Consider the following 27,453-nt stretch of genomic DNA (forward strand, 5'->3'; position numbering starts at 1 on the left):
TAAAATTTGGCACACTGATAGAGGCCAGTCTCACCATTAAACGTAGCAAATTTGGAGTCTCTAACTCAAACTCTCTAGCGCCACCAATTGTCCAAAAATGCGATTTTAAAATGCTAATAACGTTTGAACCGTAAGCCACAAAATGAAAATTCTTTTTTCCTCTGATTCCTTGGCTCATGCTGAGTCGAATGGACACCAAAATTCAAAAATCGTAAGGTTTAGTTTTTTCGCTATTTTCAATTGTTCGTAAAACCTACTCTTTCGAACTCGTCCTAGGCCGTTGCACCGAATCTCACGAAAATTGAACCAGATCATCTTCAGACCATGCTGGCAAAAAGTTATGGAATTCAAGTTGATTTGTCAAACCATTTCCGAATAGCCCACGAACAAATTCTACGAAAACCACGTAAAAGTGAACGTGAGGCTATATCTCCGCAACAGTTTGGCCTATTGAGACCAAACTGGGTGTGTGTTGTAACAAGCATGACCTGAGACTACCTACAGTGTTTCGGCGCTGTGCCCCCTGGTGGTCAGGAGATATAAAAATTGCATATTTTTGCTCATAACTTCTGAGTGCTCTGACCAAAAATCACAAAACTGGTGTCTTTAGATTCAGTACATCATGCCGAGTCGAACGATATCCAATTTTCCCAATTCAGCCATTTTGGGCGTCGGCCATTTTGAATTTACATTTAAATTGCTGTATCTTAAGAACGCATTAGCGTATCGTTTCGCAGATAATTACAAAAATGTTCGGTACCAGGCCCTGAATGTACACAAAAAATTTGGGGGCAGCGCCTCCTTGTGGTCAAAAGTTATAACGAAATTTCGAAAAATGCTAATAACTTTTGCGTACATTAGCCTATTGTTATCAAACTGGTATTGCTAGATTCCTTGGTTCGTGCCGAGAACATTGATACCAATTTTGCCATAATGGGCTGAACTTCCTGTCCGCCATTTTGATTCATGTTGAAAACCTACTTTTTCGAACTCCTCCTAGACCGTTCGTCCGATTTTCACCAAATTTGACTCTGATCATCTTCAGACCATGCTGGCAAAAAGTTATGGATTTCGTGACGATACACGAAACGGTTTTCGTTTAACGTATCAACAAATTTGCTGGAAAGATGCCAAACTGCATCTGAGGCTGTATCTCTGCAAAGCTTTGAGATATTTGCACCAAACTTTGCATGTGTCATTGTCACCTCACTCTGACCAAGCCACGCCATTTTGGTCACAGCGCCACCTATTGGTCAAGAGTAATAGATCATTCAGTAACCATTGAATATTGAACTTACAGAAATGCTAATAACTTTTGATTGCATCAGCCTATTGTCATGAAACTGGTCTCAAAATATTCCTTGGGTCATGCCAACAACAGACATACCAATTATTCTATAATACGCCGATCTTCCTGTCCGCCATATTGATTCATGTTGAAAACCTACTTTTTCGAACTCCTCCTAGACCATTCGTCCGATTTTCACCAAAATTGAATGGGATCATCTTCAGACCACGCTGACAAAAAGTTATGGATTTCATGTCGACAGATAAAACCGTTTTCGTATAGTGCTGCTACAAATTTTAGGCATGTTGCCAAAATGAGTCTGAGACTATATCTATGCAAAGCTTTGACGTAATTACACCAAACTTTGTGTGTGCCATTGTCGACTCACACAGAACGCAACAAAGTGCTTTGATTAGAGCGTCACCTATTGGCCAAAAGTGATAAGCCATTTAATCATATTACTGGTGGTTTTATTTATAATTTTCAGCCCTTTTAATTACAAACGTGCAATTATTGCTTTTGTTACTCATTGTTGCATTTGGTCTGATGCTCCGTGCCATGTTTAGCTCCTGACTTTGCCATTGGAGTGCTTGGCCCCGTGATTGCTGCTTGCAGCTATATTTAGGGGCCAAGCACCGAAGGTGCTTAGGCACCTATTGTAATCGTTAGAATTCTTCTTCTTATTATTATTATTATTATTATTATTATTATTATTATTATTATTCTTCTTCCGCCGCAAAGTCAATGGCAGCCCATAGAACCGATTGCGGGAAAGTTGTACAATTTGGCACACTGATAGATGATACTGCCAATACAAACCACACCACATTTGGAGTCTCTAGCTCAAACTCTCTAGCGCCACCACTTGTCCAAATATTCAATTTTGAAATGCTAATAACGTTTGATCAGTAAGCCACAAAATCAAAATTAATTCATCCTCTGAATCCTTAGCTCAAGCCGAGTCGAATCAAGTCCGAAATTCAAAAATCGCAAGGTTTAGTTTTTTCGCTATCTTCAATTGTTCGTAAAACCTACTTTGTCGAACTCGTCCTAGACGATTCATCCGATTCTCACCAAAATTGGCTCAGATCATCTATAGACCATGGAGGGCAAAAGTTATGCAATTAAAGTCGATTCGTCCAAGCGTTCTCGAATACCACACTAACGAATTTGCAGAAAAGCACGCAAAAATGGATCTGAGGCTATATCTCCGCAAGGGTTTGGCGTATTGACACGAAACTTGGTGTATGTTATACCAAGCATGAGCTGAGGCTGCGTGCAGTGATTCGGCGCTGTGCCACCTAGTGGTCAGGAAATATGAAAAATTCATATTTTTGCTTATAACTTGTGACTGGTTTGACCAAAAATCAACAAACTGGTCTCATTGGATTCGGAACATCATGCCGAGTCCAACCATATCCAATTTTCCCATGTCAGCCATTTTAGGCGTCGGCCATGTTGAATTTTGTAATAAAGTGCTATATTTTACGAACGAATTAACGTATCGTTACGAAACTTGGTATGGGTCATTAGCACGACACCCTGAAGGAGCCTGCGAAGTTTCGAAGCAGCGCCACCTAGTGGTAAAATCACATTTTCACATGCTTATAACTTTGGGTGGGGTTCACATATTTTCACAGCAGTCACCTTTTTAGACTCCTGAATCGTAGCCGAGTCCATCGATACCAAATTTGTCAGGTTTAGCCTTATGGTTTGCGCTACGTTGCATTTTTGCGCTTAAAAAACATCTGCCAATATCGTAGAAACCGTTACTCCGATCGACACGAAACCACCGTAGGAAGTTCGAAAACTTAGCATCCCGGTAATTTTATTCATTGACCAATTGCCAAAATTTTGATCGTAAGTGGCACAAAAATGCAAACAAAGTCAACAGTCAGTCATTTTTTATCTACTTACACACAAATATGTCTATAACTCCAAAACAAAATGAGATATATTCACCAAATTTGACACGCATATGTATGGGCACACTCTAAGGACACTTAAAAAATTAGGTGGGATTGTGCCTCTTGGTGGCGCTATAATTGAACAAAACATGAAATTATCATTGACTATCTTACGAATGCATTGGTGTACCATTCCGAAACTTTATATGTATCATGGAGACCACAACCTGAAAGTACTCAAAATATTTTGAGACAGTGCCATCTTGTGGTCAAAATTCATAATGAAATGGCAAAAAACTGCTTATATCTTTCTGTGAATTTAACCTATTGTGACGAGACTGTTATTAATAGATTCCTTGGGTCATGCTGAGAATAGTCATACCAACGTTGCCATAGTCAGTTATCTGGTTTTCACATACCACAACAACGAATTTGAGGTATGAGGCCAAAATGACACTTGAGGCCGTATCTCTACAATGCTTTGGCATATTGATACCAAACTTTGTGTGTCATTGTCACATCACACAGAACACATCACAATGATTTGTTGACATTGCCACCTGTTGGTCAAAAGTAAAAAGTCAATCAATCCTATTACTGCTAGTTTTGAATGAATTTTCAGCCATGTTTCCTACAATAATCTTAAAATGGCTTCAATTACTAATTTTTGCAGTTGTTCTGATGCTCCGTGCTATGCTTTGCTTCTCGTTTTGCCGCTGGTGTGCTTGGCCCCGTCATTGCTGCTTGCAGCTATATTTAGGGGCCAAGCACCGAAGGTGCTTAGGCACCTATTGTTATTGTTAGAATTCCTATTATTAGGGGCCAAGCACCGAAGGTGCTTAGGCACATATTGTAATCGTTAGAATTCTTCTTCTTATTATTATTAGGGGCCAAGCACCGAAGGTGCTTAGGCACCTATTGTAATCGTTAGAATTCTTATTATTATTATTATTATTATTATTATTCTTCTTCCGCCGCAAAGTCAATGGCAGCCCATAGAACCAATTGCGGGAAAGTTGTACAATTTGGCACACTGATAGATGATACTGTAAATACTAATCACACCAAATTTGGAGTCTCTAACTCAAACTCTCTAGCGCCACCGCTTGTCCAAATATTCAATTTTGAAATGCTAATAACGTTTGATCCGTAAGCCACAAAATTAAAATTAAAATTCCTCTGAATCATTGGCTCAAGCCGAGTCGACTCATGTCCAAAATTCAAAATTCGTGAGGTTTAGTTTTTTCGCTATATTCAATTGTTCGTAAAACCTACTTTGTCAAACTCGTCCTAGACGATTTGTCCGATTCTCACCAAAATTGGCTCAGATCATCTACAGACCATGGAGGGCAAAAGTTATGCAATTAATGTCGATTCGTCCAAGCGTTTTCGAATACCACACTAACGAATTTGCCGAAAAGCACGCTAAAATGGATCTGAGGCTATATCTCCGCAAGGGTTTGGCGAATTGACACGAAACTTGGTGTATGTTATACCAAGCATGACCTAAGGCTACGTGCAGTGATTCGGCACTGTGCCACCTAGTGGTCAGGAGATATGAAAAATTCATATTTTTGCTTATAACTTGTGAATGATTTGGCCAAAAATCACAAAACAGGTCTCATTGGATTCAGATCATCATGCCGAGTCCAATCATATCAAATTTTACCATGTAAGCCATTTTAGGCGTCGGCCATGTTGAATTTTGTAGTAAAATGCTATATTTTACGAACGAATTAACGTATCGTTACGAAACTTGGTATGGGTCATTAGCACGACGCCCTGAAGGAGCCTGAGAAGTTTCGAAGCAGCGCCACCTAGTGGTAAAATCAAATTTTCACATGCTTATCACTTTGGGTGGGGTTCACATATTTTCACAGCAGTCACCATTTTAGACTCCTGAATCGTAGCCGAGTCCATTGTTACCAAATTTGTCAGGTTTAGCCTTATGGTTTGCGCTACGTAGCATTTTTGCGCTTAAAAAACATCTGGCAATATCGTAGAAACCGTTACTCCGATCGACACGAAACCACCGTAGGAAGTTCGGAAACTTAGCGTCCCGGTAATTTTATCCATTGACCAATTGCCAAAATTTTGATCGTAAGTGGCACAAAAATGCAAACAAAGTCAACAGTCAGTCATTTTTTATCTACTTACACACAAATATGTCTATAACTCCAAAACAAAATGAGCTATATTCACCAAATTTCACACGCATATGTATGGGCACACTCTAAGGACACTTAAAAAATTAGGTGGGATTGTGCCTCTTGGTGGCGCTATAATTGAACAAAACATGAAATTGTCATTGACTATCTTACGAATGCATTGGTGTACCATTCCGAAACTTTATATGTATCATGGAGACCACGACCTGAAAGTACTCAAAATGTTTTCAGACAGTGCCATCTTGTGGTCAAAATTCATAATGAAATGGCAAAAAAGTGCTTATATCTTTCTGTGAATTTTACCTATTGTGACGGGACTGTTATTAATAGATTCCTTGGGTCATGCTGAGAACACAGAACACATCACATTGATTTGTTGACATTGCCACCTGTTGGTCAAAAGTAAAAAGTCAATCAATCCTATTACTGCTAGTTTTGAATGAATTTTCAGCCATTTTTACTACAATAATCTTAAAATGGCTTCAATTACAAATTTTTGCAGTTGTTCTGATGCTCCATGCTATGCTTTGCTTCTCGTTTTGCCGCTGGTGTGCTTGGCCCCGTCATTGCTGCTTGCAGCTATATTTATTATTATTATTCTTCTTCCGCCGCAAAGTCAATGGCAGCCCATAGAACCAATTGCGGGAAAGTTGTACAATTTGGCACACTGATAGATGATACTGTAAATACTAATCACACCAAATTTGGAGTCTCTAACTCAAACTCTCTAGCGCCACCACTTGTCCAAATATTCAATTTTGAAATGCTAATAACGTTTGATCCGTAAGCCACAAAATTAAAATTAAAATTCCTCTGAATCATTGGCTCAAGCCGAGTCGACTCATGTCCAAAATTCAAAATTCGTAAGGTTTAGTTTTTTCGCTATATTCAATTGTTCGTAAAACCTACTTTGTCAAACTCGTCCTAGACGATTTGTCCGATTCTCACCAAAATTGGCTCAGATCATCTACAGACCATGGAGGGCAAAAGTTATGCAATTAATGTAGATTCGTCCAAGCGTTTTCGAATACCACACTAACGAATTTGCCGAAAAGCACGCAAAAATGGATCTGAGGCTATATCTCCGCAAGGGTTTGGCGAATTGACACGAAACTTGGTGTATGTTATACCAAGCATGACCTAAGGCTACGTGCAGTGATTCGGCACTGTGCCACCTAGTGGTCAGGAGATATGAAAAATTCATATTTTTGCTTATAACTTGTGAATGATTTGGCCAAAAATCACAAAACAGGTCTCATTGGATTCAGATCATCATGCCGAGTCCAATCATATCAAATTTTACCATGTAAGCCATTTTAGGCGTCGGCCATGTTGAATTTTGTAATAAAGTGCTATATTTTACGAACGAATTAACGTATCGTTACGAAACTTGGTATGGGTCATTAGCACGACGCCCTGAAGGAGCCTGAGAAGTTTCGAAGCAGCGCCACCTAGTGGTAAAATCAAATTTTCACATGCTTATCACTTTGGGTGGGGTTCACATATTTTCACAGCAGTCACCATTTTAGACTCCTGAATCGTAGCCGAGTCCATTGTTACCAAATTTGTCAGGTTTAGCCTTATGGTTTGCGCTACGTAGCATTTTTGCGCTTAAAAAACATCTGGCAATATCGTAGAAACCGTTACTCCGATCGACACGAAACCACCGTAGGAAGTTCGTAAACTTAGCGTCCCGGTAATTTTATCCATTGACCAATTGCCAAAATTTTGATCGTAAGTGGCACAAAAATGCAAACAAAGTCAACAGTCAGTCATTTTTTATCTACTTACACACAAATATGTCTATAACTCCAAAACAAAATGAGCTATATTCACCAAATTTGACACGCATATGTATGGGCACACTCTAAGGACACTTAAAAAATTAGGTGGGATTGTGCCTCTTGGTGGCGCTATAATTGAACAAAACATGAAATTGTCATTGACTATAATGGAGACTGTTATTAATAGATTCCTTGGGTCATGCTGAGAACAGTTATACCAACGTTGCCATGGTCAGTTATCTGGTTTTCACATACCACAACAACGAATTTGAGGGATGATGCCAAAATCACACTTGAGGCTGTATCTCTACAATGCTTTGGCATATTGATACCAAATGATGTTGTGTGTGTCATTGTCACATCACACAGAACACATCACATCGATTTGTTGACGGTGCCACCTGTTGGTCAAAAGTAAAAAGTCAATCAATCCTATTACTGCTACTTTTAAATGATTTTTCAGCCATTTCGACTACAATAATCTTAAAATGGCTTCAATTTCCCATTTCTGCAGTTGGTCTGATGCTCCGTGCTATGCTTTGCTCCTCGTTTTGCTGCTGATGTGCTTGGCCCCGCAATTGCTGCTTGCAGCTATATTTATTCTTTTGCTTCTTCTTCTTCTTCTTCTTCTTCCGCCGCGATTCAATGGCAGCCCATAGAGCCGATTGCGGGAAAGTTGTAAAATTTGGCACACTGATAGAGGCCAGTCTCACCATTAACCGTAGCAAATTTGGAGTCTCTAACTCAAACTCTCTAGCGCCACCAATTGTCCAAAAATGCGATTTTGAAATGCGAATAACTTTTGAACCGTAAGCCACAAAATGAAAATTATTTTTTCCTCTGATTCCTTGGCTCAAGCCGAGTCGAATGGACACCAAAATTCAAAAATCGTAAGGTTTAGTTTTTTCGCTATTTTCAATTGTTCGTAAAACCTACTCTTTCGAACTCGTCCTAGGCCGTTGCACCGAATCTCACGAAAATTGAACCAGATCATCTTCAGACCATGCTGGCAAAAAGTTATGGAATTCAAGTTGATTTGTCAAACCATTTCCGAATAGCCCACGAACAAATTCTACGAAAACCACGTAAAAGTGAACGTGAGGCTATATCTCCGCAACAGTTTGGCCTATTGAGACCAAACTGGGTGTGTGTTGTAACAAGCATGACCTGAGACTACCTACAGTGTTTCGGCGCTGTGCCCCCTGGTGGTCAGGAGATATAAAAATTGCATATTTTTGCTCATAACTTCTGAATGCTCAGACCAAAAATCACAAAAATGGTGTCTTTAGATTCAGTACATCATGCCGAGTCGAACGATATCCAATTTTCCCAATTCAGCCATTTTGGGCGTCGGCCATTTTGAATTTACCTTTAAATTGCTGTATCTTAAGAACGCATTAGCGTATCGTTTCGCAAATAATTACAAAAATGTTCGGTACCAGGCCCTGAATGTACACAAAAAATTTGGGGGCAGCGCCACCTTGTGGTCAAAAGTTATAACAAAATTTCGAAAAATGCTAATAACTTTTGAGTACATTAGCCTATCGTTATCAAACTGGTATTGCTAGATTCCTTGCTTCGTGCCGAGAACATTGATACCAATTTTGCCATAATGGCCTGAACTTCCTGTCCGCCATTTTGATTCATGTTGAAAACCTATTTTTTCGAACTCCTCCTAGACCGTTCGTCCGATTTTCCCCAAATTTGACTCTGATCATCTTCAGACCATGCTGGCAAAAAGTTATGGATTTCGTGACGATACACGAAACGGTTTTCGTTTAACGTATCAACAAATTTGCTGGAAAGATGCCAAACTGCATCTGAGGCTGTATCTCTGCAAAGCTTTGAGATATTTACACCAAACTTTGCATGTGTCATTGTCACCTCACTCTGACCAAGCCACGTCATTTTGGTCACAGCGCCACCTATTGGTCAAGAGTAATAGATCATTCAGTAACCATTGAATATTGAACTTACAGAAATGCTAATAACTTTTGATTGCATCAGCCTATTGTCATGAAACTGGTCTCAAAATATTCCTTGGGTCATGCCGACAACATACATACCAATTATTCTATAATAAGCCGATCTTCCTGTCCGCCATATTGATTCATGTTGAAAACCTACTTTTTCGAACTCCTCCTAGACCGTTCGTCCGATTTTCACCAAAATTGAATGGGATCATCTTCAGACCACGCTGACAAAAAGTTATGGATTTCATGTCGACAGATAAAACTGTTTTCGTATAGTACTGCTACAAATTTTAGGCATGTTGCCAAAATGAGTCTGAGACTATATCTATGCAAAGCTTTAACGTAATTACACCAAACTTTGTGTGTGCCATTGTCGACTCACACAGAACGCAACAAAGTGCTTTGATTAGAGCGTCACCTATTGGCCAAAAGTGATAAGCCATTTACTGTTGGTTTTATTTATAATTTTCAGCCCTTTCAATTACAATCGTGCAATTATTGCTTTTGTTACTCATTGTTGCATTTTGTCTGATGCTCCATGCCATGTTTAGCTCCTGACTTTGCCATTGGAGTGCTTGGCCCCGTGATTGCTGCTTGCAGCTATATTTATTAGGGGCCAAGCACCGAAGGTGCTTAGGCACCTATTGTTATTGTTAGAATTCCTATTATTATTAGGGGCCAAGCACCGAAGGTGCTTAGGCACCTATTGTAATCGTTAGAATTCTTATTATTATTATTATTATTATTATTATTATTCTTCCGCCGCAAAGTCAATGGCAGCCCATAGAACCAATTGCGGGAAAGTTGTACAATTTGGCACACTGATAGATGATACTGTAAATACTAATCACACCAAATTTGGAGTCTCTAACTCAAACTCTCTAGCGCCACCGCTTGTCCAAATATTCAATTTTGAAATGCTAATAACGTTTGATCCGTAAGCCACAAAATTAAAATTAAAATTCCTCTGAATCATTGGCTCAAGCCGAGTCGACTCATGTCCAAAATTCAAAATTCGTGAGGTTTAGTTTTTTCGCTATATTCAATTGTTCGTAAAACCTACTTTGTCAAACTCGTCCTAGACGATTTGTCCGATTCTCACCAAAATTGGCTCAGATCATCTACAGACCATGGAGGGCAAAAGTTATGCAATTAATGTCGATTCGTCCAAGCGTTTTCGAATACCACACTAACGAATTTGCCGAAAAGCACGCTAAAATGGATCTGAGGCTATATCTCCGCAAGGGTTTGGCGAATTGACACGAAACTTGGTGTATGTTATACCAAGCATGACCTAAGGCTACGTGCAGTGATTCGGCACTGTGCCACCTAGTGGTCAGGAGATATGAAAAATTCATATTTTTGCTTATAACTTGTGAATGATTTGGCCAAAAATCACAAAACAGGTCTCATTGGATTCAGATCATCATGCCGAGTCCAATCATATCAAATTTTACCATGTAAGCCATTTTAGGCGTCGGCCATGTTGAATTTTGTAGTAAAATGCTATATTTTATGAACAAATTAACGTATCGTTACGAAACTTGGTATGGGTCATTAGCACGACGCCCTGAAGGAGCCTGAGAAGTTTCGAAGCAGCGCCACCTAGTGGTAAAATCAAATTTTCACATGCTTATCACTTTGGGTGGGGTTCACATATTTTCACAGCAATCACCATTTTAGACTCCTGAATCGTAGCCGAGTCCATTGTTACCAAATTTGTCAGGTTTAGCCTTATGGTTTGCGCTACTTAGCATTTTTGCGCTTAAAAAACATCTGGCAATATCGTAGAAACCGTTACTCCGATCGACACGAAACCACCGTAGGAAGTTCGCAAACTTAGCGTCCCGGTAATTTTATCCATTGACCAATTGCCAAAATTTTGATCGTAAGTGGCACAAAAATGCAAACAAAGTCAACAGTCAGTCATTTTTTATCTACTTACACACAAATATGTCTATAACTCCAAAACAAAATGAGCTATATTCACCAAATTTGACACGCATATGTATGGGCACACTCTAAGGACACTTAAAAAATTAGGTGGGATTGTGCCTCTTGGTGGCGCTATAATTGAACAAAACATGAAATTGTCATTGACTATCTTACGAATGCATTGGTGTACCGTTCCGAAACTTTATATGTATCATGGAGACCACGACCTGAAAGTACTCAAAATGTTTTCAGACAGTGCCATCTTGTGGTCAAAATTCATAATGAAATGGCAAAAAAGTGCTTATATCTTTCTGTGAATTTTACCTATTGTGACGGGACTGTTATTAATAGATTCCTTGGGTCATGCTGAGAACACAGAACACATCACATTGATTTGTTGACATTGCCACCTGTTGGTCAAAAGTAAAAAGTCAATCAATCCTATTACTGCTAGTTTTGAATGAATTTTCAGCCATTTTTACTACAATAATCTTAAAATGGCTTCAATTACAAATTTTTGCAGTTGTTCTGATGCTCCATGCTATGCTTTGCTTCTCGTTTTGCCGCTGGTGTGCTTGGCCCCGTCATTGCTGCTTGCAGCTATATTTATTATTATTATTCTTCTTCCGCCGCAAAGTCAATGGCAGCCCATAGAACCAATTGCGGGAAAGTTGTACAATTTGGCACACTGATAGATGATACTGTAAATACTAATCACACCAAATTTGGAGTCTCTAACTCAAACTCTCTAGCGCCACCACTTGTCCAAATTTTCAATTTTGAAATGCTAATAACGTTTGATCCGTAAGCCACAAAATTCAAATTAAAATTCCTCTGAATCATTGGCTCAAGCCGAGTCGACTCATGTCAAAAATTCAAAATTCGTAAGGTTTAGTTTTTTTGCAATATTCAATTGTTCGTAAAACCTACTTCATCGAACTCGTCCTAGACGATTTGTCCAATACTCACCAAAATTGGCTCAGATCATCTACAGACCATGGAGGGCAAAAGTTATGCAATTCAAGTCGATTCGTCCAAGCGTTCTCGAATACCACACTAACGAATTTGCCGAAAAGCACGCAAAAATGGATCTGAGGCTATATCTCCGCAAGGGTTTGGCGTATTGACACGAAACTTGGTGTATGTTATACCAAGCATGAGCTGAGGCTACGTGCAGTGATTCAGCGCTATGCCACCTAGTGGTCAGGAGATATGAAAAATTCATATTTTTGCTTATAACTTGTGAATGGTTCAGCCAAAAATCAACAAACTGGTCTCATTGGATTCGGAACATCACGCCGAGTCCAACCATATCCAATTTTCCCATGTCAGCCATTTTAGGCGTCGGCCATGTTGAATTTTGTAATAAAGTGCTATATTTTACGAACGAATTAACGTATCGTTACGAAACTTGGTATGGGTCATTAGCACGACGCCCTGAAGGAGCCTGCGAAGTTTCGAAGCAGCGCCACCTAGTGGTAAAATCACATTTTCACATGCTTATCACTTTGGGTGGGGTTCACATATTTTCACAGCACTCACCTTTTTAGACTCCCGAATCGTAGCCGAGTCCATTGATACCAAATTTGTCAGGTTTAGCCTTATGGTTTGCGCTACGTTGCATTTTTGCGCTTAAAAAACATCTGCCAATATCGTAGAAACCGTTACTCCGATCGACACGAAACCACCATAGGAAGTTCGGAAACTTAGCGTCCCGGTAATTTTATCCATTGACCAATTGCCAAAATTTTGATAGTAAGCGGCACAAAAATGCAAACAAAGTCAACAGTCAGTCATTTTTTATCTACTTACGCACAGATATGTCTATAACTCCAAAACTAAATTAGATATTTTCACCAAATTTGACACGCATATATATGGGCACACTCTAAGGACACTTAAAAAAATTAGGTGGGATTGTGCCTCTTGGTGGCGCTATAATTGAACAAAATTGTCATTGACTATCTTACGAATGCATTGGTGTACCATTCCGAAACTTTATATGTATCATGGAGACCACGACCTGAAAGTACTCAAAATGTTTTGAGACAGTGCCATCTTGTGGTCAAAATTCATAATGAAATGGCAAAAAAGTGCTTATATCTTTCTGTGAATTTTACCTATTGTGACGAGACTGTTATTAATAGATTCCTTGGGTCATGCTGAGAACAGTCATACCAACGTTGCCATAGTCAGTTATCTGGTTTTCACATACCCCAACAACGAATTTGAGGTATGACGCCAAAATGACACTTGAGGCCGTATCTCTACAATGCTTTGGCATATTGATACCAAACTTTGTGTGTGTCATTGTCACATCACACAGAACACATCACATTGATTTGTTGACGTTGCCACCTGTTGGTCAAAAGTAAAAAGTCAGTCTATCATATTACTAGTAGTTTTAAATGATTTTTCACTCATTTGGACTGCAGTAATCTTAAAATGGCTTCAATTACTCATTTTTGCAGTTCTGATGCTCCATGCTATGCTTTGCTTCTCGTTTTGCCGCTGATGTGCTTGGCCCCGTCATTGCTGCTTGCAGCTATATTTATTATTATACTTCTTCCGCCGCAAAGTCAATGGCAGCCCATAGAACCGATTGCGGGAAAGTTGTAAAATTTGGCGCACTGATAGATGATACTGTCAATAGTAATCACACCAAATTCTGAGTCTCTAACTCAAACTCTCTAGCGCCACCACTTGTCCAAAAATTCAATTTTGAAATGCTAATAACGTTTGAACAGTAAGCCACAAATTGACAATTATCCTTTCCTCTGAATCCTTGCCTCAAGCCGAGTCGAATCATGTCCAGAATTCAAAAATTGTAAGGTTTAGTTTTTTCGCTATCTTCAATTGTTCGTAAAACCTACTTTATCGAACTCGTCCTAGACGATTTATCCGATTCTCACCAAAATTGGCTCAGATCATCTACAGACCATGGAGGCAAAAAGTTATGGAATTCAAATCGATTCGTCCAAGCATTCTCGAATACCACACTAACGAATTTGCCGAAAAGCGTGCAGAAATAGATCTGACGCTATATCTCCGCAAGGGTTTGGCATATTGACACGAAACTTGGTGAGTGTTATAACAAGCATGATCTGAGGCTACGTGCAGTGATTCGGCGCTGTGCCACCTAGTGGTCAGGAGATATGAAAAATTCTTATTTTTGCTTATAACTTGTGAATGATTTGGGCAAAAATCACAAAACGGGTCTCATTGGATTCAAAGCATCATGCCGAGTCCAACCATATCCAATTTTCCCATGTCAGCCATTTTGGGCGTCGGCCATGTTCAATTTTGTAGTAAAATGCTATATTTTACGAACGAATTAAAGTATCGTTACGAAACTTGGTATGTGTCATTAGCACGACGGCGTGAATGAGCCTGAGAAGTTTCGAAGCAGCGCCACCTAGTGGTAACATCACAGTTTCACATGCTTATAACTTTGGGTGGGGTTCACATATTTTCACAGCAGTCACCTTTATAGACTCCTGAATCGTAGCCGAGTCCATCGATACCAAATTTGTCAGGTTTAGCCTTATGGTTTGCGCTACGTTGCATTTTTGCGCTTAAAAAACATCTGGCAATATCGTAGAAACCGTTACTCCGATCGACACGAAACCACCGTAGGAAGTTCGCAAACTTAGCGTCCCGGTAATTTTATCCATTGACCAATTGCCAAAATTTTGATTGTAAGTGGCACAAAAATGCAAACAAAGTCAACAGTCAGTCATTTTTTATCTACTTACACACAAATATGTCTATAACTCCAAAACAAAATGAGATATATTCACCAAATTTGACACGCATATGTATGGGCACACTCTAAGGACACTTAAAAAATTAGGTGGGATTGTGCCTCTTGGTGGCGCTATAACTGAACAAAACATGAAATTGTGATTGACTATCTTACGAATGCATTGGTGTACCATTCCGAAACTTTATATGTATCATGGAGACCACGACCTGAAAGTACTCAAAATGTTTTGAGACAGTGCCATCTTGTGGTCAAAATTCATAATGAAATGGCAAAAAAGTGCTTATATCTTTCTGTGAATTTTACCTATTGTGACGAGACTGTTATTAATAGATTCCTTGGGTCATGCTGAGAACAGTCATACCAACGTTGCCATAGTCAGTTATCTGGTTTTCACATACCACAACAACGAATTTGAGGTATGATGCCAAAATGACACTTGAGGCCGTATCTCTACAATGCTTTGGCATATTGATACCAAACTTTGTGTGTGTCATTGTCACATCACACAGAACACATCACATTGATTTGTTGACGTTGCCACCTGTTGGTCAAAAGTAAAAAGTCAATCAATCCTATTACTGCTAGTTTTGAATGAATTTTCAGTCATGTTTACTACAATAATCTTAAAATGGCTTCAATTACTAATTTTTGCAGTTGTTCTGATGCTCCATGCTATGCTTTGCTTCTCGTTTTGCCGCTGGTGTGCTTGGCCCCGTCATTGCTGCTTGCAGCTATATTTATTAGGGGCCAAGCACCGAAGGTGCTTAGGCACCTATTGTAATCGTTAGAATTCTTATTATTATTATTATTATTATTATTCTTCTTCCGCCGCAAAGTCAATGGCAGCCCATAGAACCAATTGCGGGAAAGTTGTACAAATTGGCACACTGATAGAGGATACTGTAAATACTAATCACACCAAATTTGGAGTCTCTAACTCAAACTCTCTAGCGCCACCACTTGTCCAAATATAACATTTTGAAATGCTAATAACGTTTGATCCGTAAGCCACAAAATTCAAATTAAAATTCCTCTGAATCATTGGCTCAAGCCGAGTCGACTCATGTCCAAAATTCAAAAATCGCAAGGTTTAGTTTTTTCGCTATCTTCAATTGTTCGTAAAACCTACTTTGTCGAACTCGTCCTAGACGATTCGTCCGATTCTCACCAAAATTGGCTCAGATCATCTATAGACCATGGAGGGCAAAAGTTATGCAATTAAAGTCGATTCGTCCAAGCGTTCTCGAATACCACACTAACGAATTTGCTGAAAAGCACGCAAAAATGGATCTGAGGCTATATCTCCGCAAGGGTTTGGCGTATTGACACGAATCTTGGTGTATGTTATACCAAGCATGAGCTGAGGCTGCGTGCAGTGATTCGGCGCTGTGCCACCTAGTGGTCAGGAGATATGAAAAATTCATATTTTTACTTATAACTTGTGAATGATTTGGCCAAAAATCACAAAACAGGTCTCATTGGATTCAGATCATCATGCCGAGTCCAATCATATCAAATTTTACCATGTAAGCCATTTTAGGCGTCGGCCGTGTTGAATTTTGTAGTAAAATGCTATATTTTACGAACGAATTAACGTATCGTTACGAAACTTGGTATGGGTCATTAGCACGACGCCCTGAAGGACCCTGCGAAGTTTCGAAGCAGCGCCACCTAGTGGCAAAATCACATTTTCACATGCTTATCACTTTGGGTGGGGTTCACATATTTTCACAGCAGTCACCTTTTTAGACTCCTGAATCGTAGCCGAGTCCATTGATACCAAATTTGTCAGGTTTAGCCTTATGGTTTGCGCTACGTTGAATTTTTGCGCTTAAAAAACATCTGCCAATATCATAGAAACCGTTACTCCGATCGTCACGAAACCACCGTAGGAAGTTCGGAAACTTAGCGTCCCGGTAACTTTATCCTTTGACCAATTGCTCAAATTTTGATCGTAAGCGGCACAAAAATGCAAACAAAATCAACAGTCAGTCATTTTCTATCTACTTACACACTAATATGTCTATAACTCCAAAACAAAATGAGATATTTTCACCAAAATTGACACGCATATGTATGGGAACACTCTAAGGACACTTACAAAATTAGGTGGTATTGTGCCTCGTGGTGGCGCTATAATTGAACAAAATTGTCATTGACTATCTTACGAATGCATTGGTGTACCATTCTGAAACTTTATATGTATCATGGAGACCACGACCTGAAAGTACTCAAAATGTTTTAAGACAGTGCCATCTTGTGGTCAAAATTCATAATGAAATGGCACAAAAGTGCTTATATCTTTCTGTGAATTTTACCTATTGTGACGAGACTGTTATTAATAGATTCCTTGGGTCATGCTGAGAACAGTTATACCAACGTTGCCATAGTCAGTTATCTGGTTTTCACATACCACAACAACGAATTTGAGGTATGATGCCAAAATCACACTTGAGGCTGTATCTCTACAATGCTTTGCCATATTGATACCAAATGATGTTGTGTGTGTCATTGTCACATCACACAGAACACATAAAATCGATTTGTTGATGGTGCCACCTGTTGGTCAAAAGTAAAAAGTCAATCAATCCTATTACTGCTAGTTTTAAATGAATTTTCACTCATTTGGACTGCAATAATCTTAAAATGGCTTCAATTTCTCATTTCTGCAGTTGGTCTGATGTTCCGTGCTATGCTTTGCTCCTCGTTTTGCTGCTGGTGTGCTTGGCCCCGCAATTGCTGCTTGCAGCTATATTTATTATTATTATTCTTCGTCCGCCGCAAAGTCAATGGCAGCCCATAGAACCAATTGCGGGAAAGTTGTACAATTTGGCACACTGATAGATGATACTGTAAGTACTAATCACACCAAATTTGGAGTCTCTAACTCAAACTCTCTAGCGCCACCACTTGTCCAAATATTCAATTTTGAAATGCTAATAACGTTTGATCCGTAAGCCACAAAATTCAAATTAAAATTCCTCTGAATCATTGGCTCAAGCCGAGTCGACTCATGTCCAAAATTCAAAATTCGTAAGGTTTAGTTTTTTCGCTATCTTCAATTGTTCGTAAAACCTACTTTGTCGAACTCGTCCTAGACGATTTGTCCGATTCTCACCAAAATTGGCTCAGATCATCTACAGACCATGGAAGGCAAAAGTTATGCAATTCAAGTCGATTCGTCCAAGCGTTCTCGAATACCACACTAACGAATTTGCCGAAAAGCACGCAAAAATTGATCTAAGGCTATATCTCCGCAAGGGTTTGGCGTATTGACACGAAACATGGTGTATGTTATACCAAGCATGAGCTGAGGCCACGTGCAGTGATTCGGCGCTGTGCCACCTAGTGGTCAGGAGATATGCAAAATTCATATTTTTGCTTATAACTTGTGAATGATTTGACCAAAAATCACAAAACAGGTCTCATTGCATTCAGAGCATCATGCCGAGTCCAATCATATCAAATTTTCCCATGTCAGCCATTTTAGGCGTCGGCCATGTTGAATTTAGTAGTAAAATGCTATATTTTACGAACTAATTAACGTATCGTTACGAAACTTGGTATGGGTCATTAGCACGACGCCCTGAAGGACCCTGCAAAGTTTCGAAGCAGCGCCACCTAGTGGCAAAATCACATTTTCACATGCTTATCACTTTGGGTGGGGTTCACATATTTTCACAGCAGTCACCTTTTTAGACTCCTGAATCGTAGCCGAGTCCATTGTTACCAAATTTTTCAGGTTTAGCCTTATGGTTTGCGCTACGTTGCATTTTTGCGCTTAAAAAACATCTGCCAATATCGTAGAAACCGTTACTCCGATCGTCACGAAACCACCGTAGGAAGTTCGAAAACTTAGCGTCCCGGTAACTTTATCCATTGACCAATTGCCAAAATTTTGATCGTAAGCGGCACAAAAATGCAAACAAAGTCAACAGTCAGTCATTTTCTATCTACTTACACACAAATATGTCTATAACTCCAAAACAAAATGAGATATATTCACCAAATTTGACACGCATATGTATGGGCACACTCTAAGGACACTTACAAAATTAGGTGGGATTGTGCCTCTTGGTGGCGCTATAATTGAACAAAACATGAAATTGTCATTGACTATAATGGAGACTGTTATTAATAGATTCCTTGGGTCATGCTGAGAACAGTTATACCAACGTTGCCATAGTCAGTTATCTGGTTTTCTCATACCACAACAACGAATTTGAGGTATGATGCCAAAATCACACTTGAGGCTGTATCTCTACAATGCTTTGGCATATTGATGCCAAATGATGTTGTGTGTGTCATTGTCACATCACACAGAACACATCAAATCGATTTGTTGATGGTGCCACCTGTTGGTCAAAAGTAAAAAGTCAATCAATCCTATTACTGCTAGTTTTAAATGATTTTTCACTCATTTGGACTGCAATAATCTTAAAATGGCTTCAATTTCTCATTTCTGCAGTTCGTCTGATGTTCTGTGCTATGCTTTGCTCCTCGTTTTGCTGCTGATGTGCTTGGCCCCGCAATTGCTGCTTGCAGCTATATTTAGGTGCCAAGCACCGAAGGTGCTGAGGCACCTATTGTAATCGTTAGAATTCTTATTATTAGGGGCCAAGCACCGAAGGTGCTTAGGCACCTATTGTAATCGTTAGAATTCTTATTATTATTAGGGGCCAAGCACCGAAGGTGCTTAGGCACCTATTGTAATCGTTAGAATTCTTATTATTATTATTATTATTATTATTATTCTTCTTCCGCCGCAAAGTCAATGGCAGCCCATAGAACCAATTGCGGGAAAGTTGTACAATTTGGCACACTGATAGATGATACTGTAAATACTAATCACACCAAATTTGGAGTCTCTAACTCAAACTCTCTAGCGCCACCACTTGTCCAAATATTCAATTTTGAAATGCTAATAACGTTTGATCCGTAAGCCACAAAATTAAAATTAAAATTCCTCTGAATCATTGGCTCAAGCCGAGTCGACTCATGTCCAAAATTCAAAATTCGTAAGGTTTAGTTTTTTCGCTATATTCAATTGTTCGTAAAACCTACTTTTTCAAACTCGTCCTAGACGATTTGTCCGATTCTCACCAAAATTGGCTCAGATCATCTACACACCATGGAGGGCAAAAGTTATGCAATTAATGTCGATTCGTCCAAGCGTTTTCGAATACCACACTAACGAATTTGCCGAAAAGCACGCAAAAATGGATCTGAGGCTATATCTCCGCAAGGGTTTGGCGAATTGACACGAAACTTGGTGTATGTTATACCAAGCATGACCTAAGGCTACGTGCAGTGATTCGGCACTGTGCCACCTAGTGGTCAGGAGATATGAAAAATTCATATTTTTGCTTATAACTTGTGAATGATTTAGCCAAAAATCACAAAACAGGTCTCATTGGATTCAGATCATCATGCCGAGTCCAATCATATCAAATTTTACCATGTAAGCCATTTTAGGCGTCGGCCATGTTGAATTTTGTAGTAAAATGCTATATTTTACGAACGAATTAACGTATCGTTACGAAACTTGGTATCGGTCATTAGCACGACGCCCTGAAGGAGCCTGAGAAGTTTCGAAGCAGCGCCACCTAGTGGTAAAATCAAATTTTCACATGCTTATCACTTTGGGTGGGGTTCACATATTTTCACAGCAGTCACCATTTTAGACTCCTGAATCGTAGCCGAGTCCATTGTTACCAAATTTGTCAGGTTTACCCTTATGGTTTGCGCTACGTAGCATTTTTGCGCTTAAAAAACATCTGGCAATATCGTAGAAACCGTTACTCTGATCGACACGAAACCACCGTAGGAAGTTCGGAAACTTAGCGTCCCGGTAATTTTATCCATTGACCAATTGCCAAAATTTTGATCGTAAGTGGCACAAAAATGCAAACAAAGTCAACAGTCAGTCATTTTTTATCTACTTACACACAAATATGTCTATAACTCCAAAACAAAATGAGCTATATTCACCAAATTTGACACGCATATGTATGGGCACACTCTAAGGACACTTAAAAAATTAGGTGGGATTGTGCCTCTTGGTGGCGCTATAATTGAACAAAACATGAAATTGTCATTGACTATAATGGAGACTGTTATTAATAGATTCCTTGGGTCATGCTGAGAACAGTTATACCAACGTTGCCATGGTCAGTTATCTGGTTTTCACATACCACAACAACGAATTTGAGGGATGATGCCAAAATCACACTTGAGGCTGTATCTCTACAATGCTTTGGCATATTGATACCAAATGATGTTGTGTGTGTCATTGTCACATCACACAGAACACATCACATCGATTTGTTGACGGTGCCACCTGTTGGTCAAAAGTAAAAAGTCAATCAATCCTATTACTGCTACTTTTAAATGATTTTTCAGCCATTTCGACTACAATAATCTTAAAATGGCTTCAATTTCCCATTTCTGCAGTTGGTCTGATGCTCCGTTGGCTCAAGCAGAGTCGAATGAAGTCCGAAATTCAAAAATCGCAAGGTTTAGTTTTTTCGCTATCTTCAATTGTTCGTAAAACCTACTTTATCGAACTCGTCCTAGACGATTTGTCCGATTCTCACCAAAGTTGGCTCAGATCATCTACAGACCATGGAGGCAAAAAGTTATGGAAATCAAATCGATTCGTCCAAGCGTTCTCGAATACCACACTAACGAATTTGCAGAAAAGCACGCAAAAATGGATCTGAGGCTATATCTCCGCAAGGGTTTGGCGTATTGACACGAAACTTGGTGTATGTTATACCAAGCATGAGCTGAGGCTGCGTGCAGTGATTCGGCGCTGTGCCACCTAGTGGTCAGGAGATATGAAAAATTCATATTTTTGCTTATAACTTGTGAATGGTTCGGCCAAAAATCACAAAACAGGTCTCATTGGATTCAAAGCATCATGCCGAGTCCAACCATATCCAATTTTCCCATGTCAGCCATTTTAGGTGTCGGCCATGTTGAATTTTGTAATAAAGTGCTATATTTTACGAACGAATTAACGTATCGTTACGAAACTTGGTATGGGTCATTAGCACGACGCCCTGAAGGAGCCTGCGAAGTTTCGAAGCAGCGCCACCTAGTGGTAACATCACATTTTCACATGCTTATAACTTTGGGTGGGGTTCACATATTTTCACAGCAGTCACCTTTTTAGACTCCTGAATCGTAGCCGAGTCCATCGATACCAAATTTGTCAGGTTTAGCTTTATGGTTTGCGCTACGTTGCATTTTTGCGCTTAAAAAACATCTGGCAATATCGTAGAAACCGTTACTCCGATCGACACGAAACCACCGTAGGAAGTTCGCAAACTTAGCGTCCCGGTAATTTTTCTCATTGACCAATTGCCAAAATTTTGATCGTAAGTGGCACAAAAATGCAAACAAAGTCAACAGTCAGTCATTTTTTATCTACTTACACACAAATATGTCTATAACTCCAAAACAAAATGAGATATATTCACCAAATTTGACACGCATATGTATGGGAACACTCTAAGGACACTTAAAAAATTAGGTGGGATTGTGCCTCTTGGTGGCGCTATAATTGAACAAAACATGAAATTATCATTGACTATCTTACGAATGCATTGGTGTACCATTCCGAAACTTTATATGTATCATGGAGACCACGACCTGAAAGTACTCAAAATGTTTTGAGACAGTGCCATCTTGTGGTCAAAATTCATAATGAAATGGCAAAAAAGTGCTTATATCTTTCTGTGAATTTTACCTATTGTGACGAGACTGTTATTAATAGATTCCTTGGGTCATGCTGAGAACAGTCATACCAACGTTGCCATAGTCAGTTATCTGGTTTTCACACACCAAAACAACGAATTTGAGGTATGACGCCAAAATGACACTTCAGGCCGTATCTCTACAATGCTTTGGCATATTGATACCAAACTTTGTGTGTGTCATTGTCACATCACACAGAACACATCACATTGATTTGTTGACATTGCCACCTGTTGGTCAAAAGTAAAAAGTCAATCAATCCTATTACTGCTAGTTTTGAATGAATTTTCAGCCATGTTTACTACAATAATCTTAAAATGGCTTCAATTACTAATTTTTGCAGTTGTTCTGATGCTCCATGCTATGCTTTGCTTCTCGTTTTGCCGCTGGTGTGCTTGGCCCCGTCATTGCTGCTTGCAGCTATATTTATTATTATTATTATTATTCTTCTTCCGCCGCAAAGTCAATGGCAGCCCATAGAACCAATTGCGGGAAAGTTGTACAATTTGGCACACTGATAGATGATACTGTAAATACTAATCACACCAAATTTGGAGTCTCTAACTCAAACTCTCTAGCGCCACCGCTTGTCCAAATATTCAATTTTGAAATGCTAATAACGTTTGATCCGTAAGCCACAAAATTAAAATTAAAATTCCTCTGAATCATTGGCTCAAGCCGAGTCGACTCATGTCCAAAATTCAAAATTCGTGAGGTTTAGTTTTTTCGCTATATTAAATTGTTCGTAAAACCTACTTTGTCAAACTCGTCCTAGACGATTTGTCCGATTCTCACCAAAATTGGCTCAGATCATCTACAGACCATGGAGGGCAAAAGTTATGCAATTAAAGTCGATTCGTCCAAGCGTTCTCGAATACCACACTAACGAATTTGCTGAAAAGCACGCAAAAATGGATCTGAGGCTATATCTCCGCAAGGGTTTGGCGTATTGACACGAAACTTGGTGTATGTTATACCAAGCATGAGCTGAGGCTGCGTGCAGTGATTCGGCGCTGTACCACCTAGTGGTCAGGAAATATGAAAAATTCATATTTTTGCTTATAACTTGTGACTGGTTTGACCAAAAATCAACAAACTGGTCTCATTGGATTCGGAACATCATGCCGAGTCCAACCATATCCAATTTTCCCATGTCAGCCATTTTAGGCGTCGGCCATGTTGAATTTTGTAATAAAGTGCTATATTTTACGAACGAATTAACGTATCGTTACGAAACTTGGTATGGGTCATTAGCACGACACCCTGAAGGAGCCTGCGAAGTTTCGAAGCAGCGCCACCTAGTGGTAAAATCACATTTTCACATGCTTATAACTTTGGGTGGGGTTCACATATTTTCACAGCAGTCACCTTTTTAGACTCCTGAATCGTAGCCGAGTCCATCGATACCAAATTTGTCAGGTTTAGCCTTATGGTTTGCGCTACGTTGCATTTTTGCGCTTAAAAAACATCTGCCAATATCGTAGAAACCGTTACTCCGATCGACACGAAACCACCGTAGGAAGTTCGAAAACTTAGCATCCCGGTAATTTTATTCATTGACCAATTGCCAAAATTTTGATCGTAAGTGGCACAAAAATGCAAACAAAGTCAACAGTCAGTCATTTTTTATCTACTTACACACAAATATGTCTATAACTCCAAAACAAAATGAGCTATATTCACCAAATTTGACACGCATATGTATGGACACACTCTAAGGACACTTAAAAAATTAGGTGGGATTGTGCCTCTTGGTGGCGCTATAATTGAACAAAACATGAAAATGTCATTGACTATAATGGAGACTGTTATTAATAGATTCCTTGGGTCATGCTGAGAACAGTTATACCAACGTTGCCATGGTCAGTTATCTGGTTTTCACATACCACAACAACGAATTTGAGGGATGATGCCAAAATCACACTTGAGGCTGTATCTCTACAATGCTTTGGCATATTGATACCAAATGATGTTGTGTGTGTCATTGTCACATCACACAGAACACATCACATCGATTTGTTGACGGTGCCACCTGTTGGTCAAAAGTAAAAAGTCAATCAATCCTATTACTGCTACTTTTAAATGATTTTTCAGCCATTTCGACTACAATAATCTTAAAATGGCTTCAATTTCCCATTTCTGCAGTTGGTCTGATGCTCCGTGCTATGCTTTGCTCCTCGTTTTGCTGCTGATGTGCTTGCAGCTATATTTCTTTTTCTTCTTCTTCTTCTTCTTCCGCCGCGATTCAATGGCAGCCCATAGAACCGATTGCGGGAAAGTTGTAAAATTTGGCACACTGATAGAGGCCAGTCTCTCCATTAAACGTAGCAAATTTGGAGTCTCTAACTCAAACTCTCTAGCGCCACCAATTGTCCAAAAATGCGATTTTGAAATGCTAATAACGTTTGAACCGTAAGCCACAAAATGAAAATTCTTTTTTCCTCTGATTCCTTGGCTCATGCTGAGTCGAATGGACACCAAAATTCAAAAATCGTAAGGTTTAGTTTTTTCGCTATTTTCAATTGTTCGTAAAACCTACTTTTTTGAACTCGTCCTAGGCCGTTGCACCGAATCTCACGAAAATTGAACCAGATCATCTTCAGACCATGCTGGCAAAAAGTTATGGAATTCAAGTTGATTTATCAAACCGTTTCCGAATAGCCCACGAACAAATTCTACGAAAACCACGTAAAAGTGAACGTGAGGCTATATCTCCGCAACAATTTGGCCTATTGAGACCAAACTGGGTGTGTGTTGTAACAAGCATGACCTGAGACTACCTGCAGTGTTTCGGCGCTGTGCCCCCTGGTGGTCAGGAGATATAAAAATTGCATATTTTTGCTCATAACTTCTGAATGCTCTGACCAAAAATCACAAAACTGATGTCTTTAGATTCAGTACATCATGCCGAGTCGAACGATATCCAATTTTCCCAATTCGGCCATTTTGGGCATCGGCCATTTTGAATTTACCTTTAAATTGCTGTATCTTAAGAACGCATTAGCGTATCATTTCGCAAATAATTACAAAAATGTTCGGTACCAGGCCCTGAATGTACACAAAAAATTTGGGGGCAGCGCCACCTTCTGGTCAAACGTTATAACGAAATTTCGAAAAATGCTAATAACTTTGGCGTGCATTAGCCTATTGGTATCAAACTGGTATTGCTAGATTCCTTGGTTCGTGCCGAGAACATTGATACCAATTTTGCCATAATTGGCTGAACTTCCTGTCCGCCATTTTGATTCATGTTGAAAACCTACTTTTTCGAACTCCTCCTAGACCGTTCGTCCGATTTTCACCAAATTTGACTCTGATCATCTTCAGACCATGCTGGCAAAAAGTTATGGATTTCGTGACGATACACGAAACGGTTTTCGTTTAACGTATCAACAAATTTGCTGGAAAGATGCCAAACTGCATCTGAGGCTGTATCTCTGCAAATCTTTGAGATATTTACACCAAACTTTGCATGTGTCATTGTCACCTCACTCTGACCAAGCCACGTCATTTTGGTCACAGCGCCACCTATTGGTCAAGAGTAATAGACCATTCAGTAACCATTGAATATTGAAGTTACAGAAATGCTAATAACTTTTGATTGCATCAGCCTATTGTCATGAAACTGGTCTCAAAATATTCCTTGGGTCATGCCGACAACATACATACCAATTATTCTATAATAAGCCGATCTTCCTGTCCGCCATATTGATTCATGTTGAAAACCTACTTTTTCGAACTCCTCCTAGACCGTTCGTCCGATTTTCACCAAAATTGAATGAGATCATCTTCAGACCATGCTGACAAAAAGTTATGGATTTCATGTCGACAGATAAAACCGTTTTTGTATAGTGCTGCTACAAATTTTAGGCATGTTGCCAAAATGAGTCTGAGACTATATCTATGCAAAGCTTTGACGTAATTACACCAAACTTTGTGTGTGCCATTGTCAACTCACACAGAACGCAACAAAGTGCTTTGATTAGAGCGTCACCTATTGGCCAAAAGTGATAAGCCATTTAATCATATTACTGGTGGTTTTATGTCTAATTTTCGGCCATTTTAATTACAATCGTGCAATTATTGCTTTCGTTACTCATTGTTGCATTTGGTCTGATGCTCCATGCCATGTTTAGCTCCTGACTTTGCCATTGGAGTGCTTGGCCCCGTGATTGCTGCTTGCAGCTATATTTAGGGGCCAAGCACCGAAGGTGCTTAGGCACCTATTGTAATTGTTAGAATTCTTATTATTATTATTATTATTATTATTATTCTTCTTCCGCCGCAAAGTCAATGGCAGCCCATAGAACCAATTGCGGGAAAGTTGTACAAATTGGCACACTGATAGAGGATACTGTAAATACTAATCACACCAAATTTGGAGTCTCTAACTCAAACTCTCTAGCGCCACCACTTGTCCAAATATTCAATTTTGAAATGCTAATAACGTTTGATCCGTAAGCCACAAAATTCAAATTAAAATTCCTCTGAATCATTGGCTCAAGCCGAGTTGACTCATGTCCAAAATTCAAAAATCGCAAGGTTTAGTTTTTTCGCTATCTTCAATTGTTCGTAAAACCTACTTTGTCGAACTCGTCCTAGACGATTCGTCCGATTCTCACCAAAATTGGCTCAGATCATCTATAGACCATGGAGGGCAAAAGTTATGCAATTAAAGTCGATTCGTCCAAGCGTTCTCGAATACCACACTAACGAATTTGCTGAAAAGCACGCAAAAATGGATCTGAGGCTATATCTCCGCAAGGGTTTGGCGTATTGACACGAATCTTGGTGTATGTTATACCAAGCATGAGCTGAGGCTGCGTGCAGTGATTCGGTGCTGTGCCACCTAGTGGTCTGGAGATATGAAA

This window comes from Barbus barbus, assembly GCF_936440315.1.
Source record: "Barbus barbus genome assembly, chromosome: 49".
Classification (NCBI taxonomy): Eukaryota; Metazoa; Chordata; class Actinopteri; order Cypriniformes; family Cyprinidae; genus Barbus; species Barbus barbus.